The 11,508-nt window shown below is 41.0% G+C and overlaps 1 pseudogene across 1 annotated transcript; it reads left to right on the forward strand.

Annotated features, from left to right (window-relative positions):
- The first annotated feature begins 388 nt into the window (after positions 1-388).
- On the forward strand, positions 389-6,055 carry LOC311186800 (aurora kinase A-like; annotated as a pseudogene). Its single transcript has 3 exons — positions 389-398; positions 2,725-3,723; positions 5,994-6,055. The product of its transcript is annotated as an aurora kinase A-like (transcript).
- The last annotated feature ends 5,453 nt before the right edge of the window (positions 6,056-11,508 follow it).

Raw genomic sequence — 11,508 nt, forward strand, 5'->3', positions numbered from 1 at the left:
TCTGATGAATCCTCTCTCACACATACACCCTACCCCCACCCCCCACACCTCTGGCCTGAAGCCCAGCTCTTGTATACATAAATAAATCTTTAAAAAAAAGAGGAGTAACTTAGAAATGAGGCTAGGAATGCAGCCTAGCGCGCAACTTAGAAAACCTGTTTCTCATAGGCAAACCAACTGTTGTCTCTTAGTTCCCAATTATAGAAGAAATCCAGCTGTCTACACTAAGAGGCCGTCCTGAATGCCCCTTGCTTGCTACTTCCGGTCCTCCTTTGCATTCTACTGCAGAATTCTGCTGCTGCTGCTTCCCTTTGCTATCCTCCTGCACTAGAGTGTGACTCCATAAAGCGAAAGACTTTTATCTGCTTTCGACAATAAAATGTCCAGCATGGTGCCTGGTACACTAGGGACTTAGTAATAACTACTCTAGTGAATTGAATGAGTAGATAGGTAAATGAATGGAATCCTCCTCTTAACTTTTTGGCAGCTATTATTTTTTATTCTTGGATATCTCTTTTCCATTGGATTTTGTGTCACTCAGAGTACAGTTGCAGAAAAGAGAAACCACACTATGGGGTGAGGAGGGTTGTTAAATCAAAAATACAACTATCAACTATCATAGCCACCATTCATTGTATATATGCTGTGTGCTAGTCACTGTGCTAACCACTCTAATGTATTAGTGCCTTTAATCCTCACAACAGCCCTCTGAGTTGGTGCTGTTATTATCTCTGAGACATAAAGAGGTAAAGAGAGTCATGAAAGCTCATAAGAACATGGTCAAGACAAGAGCTCAGTCTTTCTGCTTCCTGGGCATAGACTCCAGCCACTGCTTCATTGATAACGTGCCCTCCAAGTGAATTCACTGAAATCACGTTCTCTACTGTGTAAGACAAAAAGGATTGCTCTAGTTTAACAGTAAACTCTCAAGAACAAAAAAGGAGGCTGCATCTTATTTTTTTTTAATTAAGAACAGAAAGATTGATGAGCAAATACATTAGAGATAATTACAGTAGATTTTCTCATTTTTAGAACAGTTACAACTATGGGAAGAGGAAAGACTAGGATAAATGGTGTCCACTAAAATTTGAAGTTGATGTAAATGCAGTTTCCAGTATGTATACATAGACACAGATGTCCATGTGTATACATATGCCATTGCATTTCTTTCTTAATTCGGCCTGCTGATAGGCCTTAGAAGCAAATGACAGTTAGCAATGAAATCACTGAGGATCTACATATTTACAACCAAATACCATCCTTTACTTAAAGGAGTCAGGGCTCTTTGGAGAAGTGATGGTTCACAGGGCAGGGGCAAGGAAGGTGTGAGGTAAATTGGATACATCCCATGTCCCAGACTGTAGGAAAGTGCCCCCTCCCAAAGTGATGGGAACATGTCAGAAGGATATAAGAACCAGTTTGGCCAAATCTACAACAAGTTGAATATCAGAATAATGATAGTCATAGTGACCCATTGAATAAAAGAGGAATTAATGAGGATATATAATATAAATTAATACATGAATAAAAAGTAGGGGAGAAGAAAAGGCTCTATCTCACAGCATATTCCAGGTAACAGAGTATGGAGTATTCAAACCACTATTTTGCAATTATTGATTCAGGCAATAACCATCAATGAATGCCACAAATGGTGGAAATTTGATATCTCATCAAATTTATATGTATATAATCTTAAGGTATTTTCCCACGAAATATTATTTTTAAAAGTACAAAATACTGAAAGTAGAGAAACTTGGGCCTTCCTTGTGGCGCAGGAGTTAAATTCTCAGCACTATCAAGCTACCATCAGCCACTGCAGCATGAGCTCCGTCTCCCCAACCAGGGAGTTGACCCACATGGCGCAGCAGACCGCTCCTGTCTCACCCACTGCTTCCCTCGGCAGTGTATTTCAGTAGAGCTGCCTGTTCTGCTCCCTGCACTTTTCTCGCACCAACCCCCCCAACATCTGGCCTATACCTCCTGAACCTCTGGCCCACACCCCAGTTCTTATATGCATAAATAAAAATAAATCTTCAAAAAGAAAATAGAGAAACTTGGCTAATATCACCTTAATCAGGTGATAACATGAACAATGCTAGTTCTCAGCATGGGACTGACCCATGTATGCATTTCTCAATAGTACGCTGAGAAAACCTAACATTTTACTAGTCTTGCCAAAAATACATAACCTGAATGTAATAATGAAATGCCAGGCATCCCAGAATAAAAACCATTCTACAAAGTAATACGACTGTACTCTTCAAAAATGTGAAGACCATGAGGGAAAAAATACTGCGTTCTCAGAAGACTCAGTGACTGGTTCTGAAGTGGGAGCTGACAAGCAGTATGAATATATCTAAACAAAATTGCATCTCAGCTGCCCTTTGAGACTACAGTTGCCCTGGGTGACGGTCCAAACATGTTCTCGTGACTCAGCAATTCCCTTCTCAGAATTCATTCTCAGCAAGTACTGTCCAGGCTCAGCAGGTCTTACGTCCTTCAAATTCTTTTTTTTTTTTTTTAAAGATTTATTTATACAAGAACTGGGATACAGGCCAGATGCATGGGAGGGTGAGAGGATTCACCAGAGACAGAATGGGGAGCAGAACAGGCAGATCTACTGAAATACACTGCTGAAGGGAACAGTGGGTGAGACAGGAGAGCTCTGCGGCGCCGTGTGGGATTCTCGTAGGCATGCCTGCCAGGATTGAACCCATGCTGCAGAGGCTGCAGACAGCTTCACAGCGCTGTGCTCAACCGCCTGTACCACCAGGGGAGGCCCATGTCCTTCAAATTCTTTCCAGCATTTTCCTTCACAAACACAAAAGCTTGTTTCCAGCCATAAACCTGTTCAGACACTGAAACAGAACCAATTGCTGGCAACCAGTGTGCCTCTTCTTATATTCCGCTGAATAAGACCCCTAAAGAGTGAGCAGTCCCCACGATCAGCACCTGGAAATCATCTTGAAAAGGTAATATGAAGATTCATAAGAAAAGAGGCAATGGGTTTTGGAGGAATTTGAAATTGGCCTCTGCTGAGTAAAGGAAAGTATGGTAGTGCTTACTTGGTGACAAAAGAACAAAGCAAGTTTATCCTGGTTCTTAAAACACTAAAGCTCAAGTGGAGAAAGTAGGAGTTGAGTATGGGGAGATGAGACATAGAAATGCAGTCCCACCTTAGGCATACAAATTATCTCAGACTCTATAGTTATTTCCATGCTGCTACCAGAGTTCACCTGATTCTAGAATAGGCACCTCTTGGAGCTGCCTACAAAGAACTTCAAAAACTGTTTGATGAGCAGAGAACTGCTACTTATATCCCAGAATTGGCAAATGGCCTGTCTTATTGTCATTCAAAGAGAGTTATTCTGGAAACCTGGAGAATTTAAGATTGCAGATTCTTGGTGATTTGAACATGCCCTCCAGGAGAACCACCCTCTTTGGTCCCCTGGGCCCTCTGCCCCCTGAGGTAATTGAAAGCTGGATGCATGATGAAAAGGTAGATCTCTGGAGCAACAGGGTTCTTTGCTACTAATTTTCAGTTGGGAGACCTCCTTTGAGGCAAGCACATACCAAGAAACCTACAAAAGAATTATCACTCATCGAATTCACATTACCTGCCTTTGTACCAGAGACCTTGTTTCAAGTCCAGCCAAAAGCCAACTCTAAAAGAAGTACCTGATCACCCTATGATCACAGGAAATTCCTCAAAACCACCAAATAGCAAAAAAAAAAAAAAAAAAAAAAAAAGTCAATTAGCAAATGTAAGATTCTTGTAGGGAGAAAAACCCTTAAGCCAGGGCTGCTGTGTAATCTTTCAGAAACAGACTTTTTACATACATCTGGTAACTACCTGCAATCCGGAGATCACCAGAAAAAATTTTTTTTTTAACTGAGTAGATATTACTTCAGTTTCCCTATTCAAAATTTCCTATCAAAAAACTTGTCACTCTGAAGTGAGAGCAGCCACAAGAACCAAGTAAACTTCACTGATTTCCTAAACCAAAGTCTAGACTGGAATGCAGCTGCCCCACAATCCTCAGGAAAGTGTCCTTCTGGAGGGGAACTCCGAGTCCCACTATGGGCACGTGACTGCTTTGAGTTGTCTTATTGGGCGGATAATTGCGCAACTACCTTCCAAGTACCTGAGTATGTGTGTAACTTACTGGGTAGTCAACCCGGTAAAGTTATCAGAATAAATATGTGGTTCTTCCTTTTAAGCATTAAAATAGAATTTTTGTACAGAAAAAAAAAAAGAACTAAATTCAACATATACTCCTGTTGGGCTCCTTTGTCTATAAAAGACAATCTGGGAACAAGAGGTAAGACATAGGGGGGATCTGTGAATTGGCTGGGAGTCCGTGTCAATGTTAATTTCCCAATGTTTGGAGCTGGACTTTCATTAGGTGGAGAGTATTCTCTTGTTAGGAACTATATATTGAAGTATGAACGGGTAAAAGGGCACATGTCTGCAATCTTCAAATAACTTAGGGAAGAAATACATATCATATCCATGTAATAGATCCTCTAGAGAATGAGGCAAATACAAAAATTTAGGAATCTGTGTGAAGTGTTTGTAGGAGCTATTTGTATTGTTCCTTTAATTTTTCTAGAATTTGAATTATTCCAAAATAGAGTTAAAACAACATATGCATGCAACTTTGGCGTGATCTATGTTCCTTCTGCCTGCCATTGACTCAGAAAATATAATGACAATTATGACATAATTTAAGCGTTCCAGTCACAGCTGGGCCATAAAACAGCTTTCTGACCTTGAGTTAGTCAAACAGTAACAATGGCTTCTGTCTACTTTGTCTGGGAAGGCAGTACTCAAACCACCTTACATACATCCCACCATTGGACAAGAAATGGGCTCACTACCCAAAGTGTGTAGTCCAGAATATGATTTGATTAAAGAAAAGCTTTATTGTAAATCAACTGGCAAAGGTAGGATATAAACGCAAATCTACCTCCCCAAATAAGAAAGGAAATGAGAGGCCTCCCTGGTGGCACAGTGGTTAAAGTCTCCATGCTATCAAGCTACAGCCAGGCACTGCAGCCTGAGTTCTACCCCCAGCCAGGGAGCTGACCGACAAGGCGCAGCAGGCCTCTCCTGTCTGGCCTGCTGCTCCCCTCAGCAGTGTATTTCAGAAGATCGACCTGTTCTGTTCCCCACTCTGTCTCTGGTGAATCCTCTCACCCCCAACACCTCTGGCCTACACCTCAGTTCTTGTATGCATAAACAAAAAAAATAAATCTTAAGAAAAAAAGGAAATGAGGTCTTGGGAACTAGGGCTGAGAACAAAGAAGTTAAATTTTATCGGCTGAAAAGAGGGTTGGGGTAAAGACACGAAGATTTGGTTACAGGGCAGTTCATGTATGAGAAAGGATGAAGAGACTTTCTTCATATTGTTGAGTTTTGAATTTCTGTTGATGGGCTGCTTGCTTTGGGAGAGCTTGCTTTTCTGCCTTTGTTTCTCCCAACTCCAAAAAGTCTTGGAACTCAGCTGAAGGTTAAGCAATAAACCTCTAGGCTCTGCTGTGTCTGTACAAGCAAGCGCAGAGGAAAATTTTGAAGTTTTTTTTTTTCCCTTTTGTGCTTTATGGTCCGGAGGCAATGTAACAGTTTAACAAATGTGCATGTGTGCAGAAAGTGCCTGCATGTGCATGTACGTATGTACATGCATGTGTGCGTACATGTGTGTGTGAGACTCATCGGCCATGGCTAATTTGTTGGAATCTGGCATATTTTCTTGCTCTTGGGCAGATGACCAGCACCTCCCTCTTCAGCCATGTGTGCTGTCTGACAGCAATTCTAGTGCTGAAACATCGGAGCTGCTTCCTTAGCAGAGAAACAAGCCATGCTCTTGATTTATGTGCAGTGACCATGCATTCTGCTTTCCTGGCGTAGACCCCATTTGTGCCTGTTCTCCCGAGATAAGTACTAATGGTACCCCTTTTTTATTCTTCAAAACGTCTCTGTTTGGACACAGATTCTATCATCAGGCTGCTGGAACCCACCTTCCTGGCTCTGGCTGCCAGAAACCCCCTTTAGCAGTCTGTTTCCTGTCACTCCCATCTTGAACCAGCAGACATTTGACCAGACCACATCATGCTTTGTTTCCAAGGCTTAAAGGATCCTCACTGTGAGAATTATTTATAATTTCACTAAACACTAATGTCGATCTGCCTGCAAACTGAAGGAGCTTCACGTTTTCTATCTGAAAATCACATACACACAGATGCTGCTCTTGGTGTCCAGTTTCCAAATCAATTCTTTCCTAGTCAAAGACAGCATGTGTTTCCCTCAGGCCTATGTGTCTTGTGCTGAGTCCTTCTCTCTGTGTCGCGATCCCTTGACTCTGAGATATGATTCTTCACAATCCTTCCTGCAGCTCAGACTGGGTTCTCGGGCTGCCCATAGCACTCCCCCCCAATAATGATTTCATCATTCATTCTCCAGCTGCAAGTGACAGGGTTGCCATGGCAAAACCAATAGGCGTTGCTGGGAGAGGTTTTTGTACATGAGTGTGTGTCTCCACTGTGTCTTTGGCTCTTAGGACACATGCAATTGGCCTGACAGCTTGGAGATAACAGTAAAATAGAGAAGTTAGAAGCAATGTGACAAGATATATTTAAAATATACATAAAGGCAACAAGACCTTGATAACAAGGTCAATATTTATGCTTTTTAGGCCTCAAGAATTCAGATGTTGAATGATAAAATAATTTCTTCCAGTTCTAGATACAAGCTCTACTAACAACCCAGAGCACCAACTGAGAATATGATTTTCCTTGTGTTCCTCATCCCTACTTATTTTTTCTGTTAATCAAATGTGACAACAACCATTTCAGCTAGAAGAGGGCCAACGATAATATAAATAAAGGCTACTTTTTGTTAAGGGCCTACCCTCTGCTCACTCAGGTACATACCTTTGAATTCTTCCAAAAGCCAGTAGAGGAAATACCATTATCCCTTATTGAGAGATGAAGAAACTGAGGTTAATGTCAGAGCTGGGATTTGAACCAGGTCACTTAACTCCAAAGTCAGTATTCTCCCTATCAAAAACAGACCCCGGAGAGTTATAGAGATAAACTAACAGCTAATGCTTGTAATTTATGCTTGACATTTGGGGATGGGATGGACAGGGAGTGGGAAAAATAGATTTGGGCACCCAAGAGACACCTTTCTGTATTCACCGCAGTCTGAGATAATAAAGCCAGCACATAAAACCAACAATCCTGGGCTATAAATATTAACTTATTTCCCATTTTGTTCTCTCCATGCTGTTCCCATGGAGACATGTAGAGACATAGCTCCTTAATTTATCTGGAATTCAAACGGGGGATAGGATCATGGGAGCTCTGAGAGAGGGGTCTGGTGGGAAGGCAGGCCTGTGCAAACCTTCAACCCCTGTCAGCACGGACTCATTCCCTTTCCTTCTCAGTTTTTTCCTGTACCTTGTCATTAGAAACTGACAATGAGATGAATTTTGTAATGAGATAGGGACTTAGTAAAATACCTCTCCATTTGCAAACAAGCTTGGGGAGAAAAAGAAACCTCAATGGTGACTGGCCATTTGTAAGCAAGCAGCTGCAGCCCCGGATTCAGCAAAGCTATTCCCTCAGGGCTAGGAGCCCGCTCCAGGTCTGGTGGGCATCACTGATACCCATGGGGTCTAATTAGACATCCCACACTCACTGGGCTCTTGCTTCATTAAAACATGGATGCTAGTATTTTAACATCGGGATCTATTCCATTCCCTGCAAACAGGAATTTTTGAAAACAAAAATCACCTTATTTTTGATAAAATGTTGTGATGTAATGTGCCACCAAATGCTACTTCATGTTTTATCTATCACTATTTTGTCAGTATTTTCTTCTTTATTTGCAAGATAAAGTACACGCACACACACACTTAGATAAAATAGATTATACCGCCCCTCAAAGGGCCGATATTCAATATGTAAAAAAAAAATCTTGAGACATAAGTTAATGTCTAAGAATATTAGTATACAAAGGTAAAACTTAACTATACTGATAAATAAATCAAATTGAATTAATTTGGGGAAAAAAGAAGGAAAAAGGAGAGAGAGAAAAAAATTAGGAGAACTCATTCTTGTCTCCAAATTTCTTTTAGGTCTTTTTTTTTTTTTGGTCTTGTCTTCATAAACCTAGAAAGAAGACTAGGTCTTTAAAAAGACCCTTTGAGATTCCTACACCTTCTTTGCCTTGCCAATAAGCTAAATTACTCAAAACTGGAAGCAGAGTAGAATCAAAGCTTGCTCCTCACCTCATACACAGATAGCTCATAGAAGAGGAAAATTTAAAAAAAACATGACTTCTATGCGTTGAATGCTGTATGTACCACAAGTCAGGCTCTTGAATCATTCATTTGCATTTCTCAATTAATTATTACCACATTCCTGAAGGATAGGCAACAGCATAGCTACTTATCATTTTGCACATGAAGCAACTGAGGCTCAGAAAAAATTAAGGAAACCTATGCAAGTTCACATTTAGTAAAAGTCAGTGTCAGGACTGGAACTTAGCTGAGTCTCATTCTAAATTATTCTTTTTCTTCTACTCCACGTGTCACTCAATTATTCTACTTAGTCATCTATAATACAATAAATATGGTAATTAAGAAGAAAAAAAGTTTCTTCTAAACCTGAAAACCGGGCATATTTCAAAGGAATAGATTTGGAAGATTTTCTTCTAATAAAGTGCCTGACAATACAGGAGTGAAGCAAAACTTAGTTCCTCTTTCCTTGGGGAGAGCAACTTAACCTGTACTAGAAAGTTCCACCAACATATTTTAACATTGCCACACAGTAGGCTTGAAAGTCTCCTCACTATAGGCTGACAGGAATTCTGTGGAAAACATTGGCACACACTCTCCACGCTGCATTCCCCTCTATCTGATTCCACTCCTAGCCCTCCCTTTTGAGCCCTAATCCTATTCAAGGCCACAGAAGATGGGATTAAAGGAAACAGAGCCAGCAAAAAAAAAGTCCTTTCTAACCTTCATTTTAACATTGGGCATTTTCTGAAACCAACATATAATCTTTATTAAGCACTGTATGCCCTTGTCGTGGCCCCTTCTACACTGGAATTTATCCTCTCGGGAAATGTATAACAAAGGACAGATGAGAAAGGAGAATATAAATGGGGATAAATGTATTCAAACTTTTAGCCTAAATGAAAGACAGCTAAGCCGCCACTTATACCAGGTACTTCAGGCTGTTTCAAATCACGTGCTATGCAAATGTGTGTTTTTCAAAGACCAGATGTGTACACTTCAGGACACCCATAAAACTTTCAAACAAGCAGTTTTGTTCTGGTCACTCATAGGAGCCCAGTATTACCTGGTGTAACTGGGGGTGACTTCAAATGAAGAATCTGTGTCCTTCATTTGTTCCTGCAGCCAGATTGTTTCCATCGTGTCTTCTTTTCCTTCTCCTCTACCATCTTTTCCTTCTCTTTTCCCTCCTTCTCTTGCTCCTTCTTTATCCACCTCAAAATTTATGTAACAGGGCCTCCCTGGGGGCGCAAGGGGTTAAGCACAACACTGTGAAGCTGTCTGCAGCCTCTGCAGCAGGCGTTTGACCCTGGCCCACCAGGGAGCTACCCACATGGCGCAGCAGACCTCTCCTGTCTAGCCCACTGCTCCCCTCAGCAGTGTATTTCAATGGATCTGCCTGTTCTGCTCCCTGCTCTGTCTCTGATGACGCCTCTCATCCCCCGCACCTCTAGCCTGTACCCCGGCTCTTGTGTGCATAAATATATCTCTTTTTTGAAAAAACAGACTCTTGTTTCTAATTCCCACTAGTGTGTATCACTGCATCTGAGACTAGTTATGGGCTCTGAATGGAGTAGAGGTTAGGCAGCATGACTGATCTCAGAATTTTCTGTCCTTAATGATGTAAATCTAAAAACTCTGCAAATCTAGACTCACACTGGCAGGGATAAGCCTCTGTAGGATGTTAGGGCAATAGGAGGCTAATGCTACAATATCCTGATTACAGGATCCAGGATTCTAATCCTTGGCAGAAGTTCTTAATCCTTTGTTGCATATAACTGTTAGGAATGTCTTCTCATAACCTGAGGATTGCACTCATTCTCTTAATGATGTCCTTTGAAGAACAAAGATTCTTAATTTTACCAATTCTAGTTATTAATCCATTCCTTTATGGTTGTTCTTTTGTGTGTTCTATGTCAAAATCTTTTCTAATCCCAAATTGTGAATATATCCTCCCACATTGTCTTTGAATAGCTTTATTGCTCTGCCTTTCTTCTGTAGGTCTTTGTCTTAGTCAGCTCAGGCTGCTATAATGAACTACCTAGACGAGATGGCTTAAACCACAGACATTTATTTCTCACAGTTCTGGAGGTTAGGAAGTCCAATATCAACATGCCAGCAGACTCTGTTCCTGTGAAGAAACGTCCTGCATTACAGACATCTTCTCACAATGTCCTCACATCTCACACTTGAAAAAGAATGAACTCTGGTCTCTTCTTCTAAGGACACCAATCCCATTGCAGAGGCCATGTCTCATGATCTCATCTCTACCTAATCAGTCTCATCTCTACCTAATCAGTCTCCCTAATCAGTCTCTACCTAAAAGTCTCCCAAGACCTTCAAATACCATCACATGGTGGGTAGCTTTAGTTTGAGTTTAGAGGTGCCACAAGCGTTTAATCCATACACTAGGAATTAACTTTTCTCAGCCATTTAATATATTCCCAGGCCCATTTGTTGAAAAGCTCTCCTTTAACAACTTTTCTCCAATGCCAACTTTTGTCACAGATCAAATGTCCATTTATCCCTGGCTCCATTTCTTGGTTCTCTATTGTGTCCAGCTTGCACATCCTTGAGACCAAAGCCCATGGTCACTATTCATTAGCTCAAATCCTCCATTTGCCTTCATCAAGTGGCTTCTCACCATTGCATTTCTACAGAAACTTTTTTAAGATTTATTTTTTTATTTATTTATGCATACAAGGACTGGAATGTAGGCCAGATATGTGGGGAGGGGGAGTTTGAGAGGATTCATCAAAGACAGAGTGGGGGCAGAACAGACGGATCCAGTGAAATACCCTGCTGAGGGGAGCAGTGGGCGAGACAGCAGAGGTCTGCTGCACCATATGGGTCAGCTCCCTGGCCAGGGTGTTACTCAGGCTGCAGTGGCTGGCTATAGCTTGATAGCACTGAGACTTTAACACCTGTGCCAACAGGGAGGCCCCTCCACAGAAACTCTTGAACCAGTTTCATTTTTAAAATCTGTAGAAATTTTGTTTGGGTTTGTATTGAATCTAGAGATATTGATCCATTTATATCAAATCTTCCGATTCACAAAAGTGGGATCACTTCATGCAATGAAATCTTACAAAATTTCTCATACTATTTTAGTTTACTAGAAATCTTGTACATTTTCTGTGTACTTATTGGTAGGTATTTATATTTCTTGATATTATAAATGGTTTCTTTTCAAGATGTTATTTTT

Source organism: Talpa europaea (genome assembly GCF_964194135.1).
Source record: "Talpa europaea genome assembly, chromosome: 2".
NCBI classification, from domain to species: domain Eukaryota; kingdom Metazoa; phylum Chordata; class Mammalia; order Eulipotyphla; family Talpidae; genus Talpa; species Talpa europaea.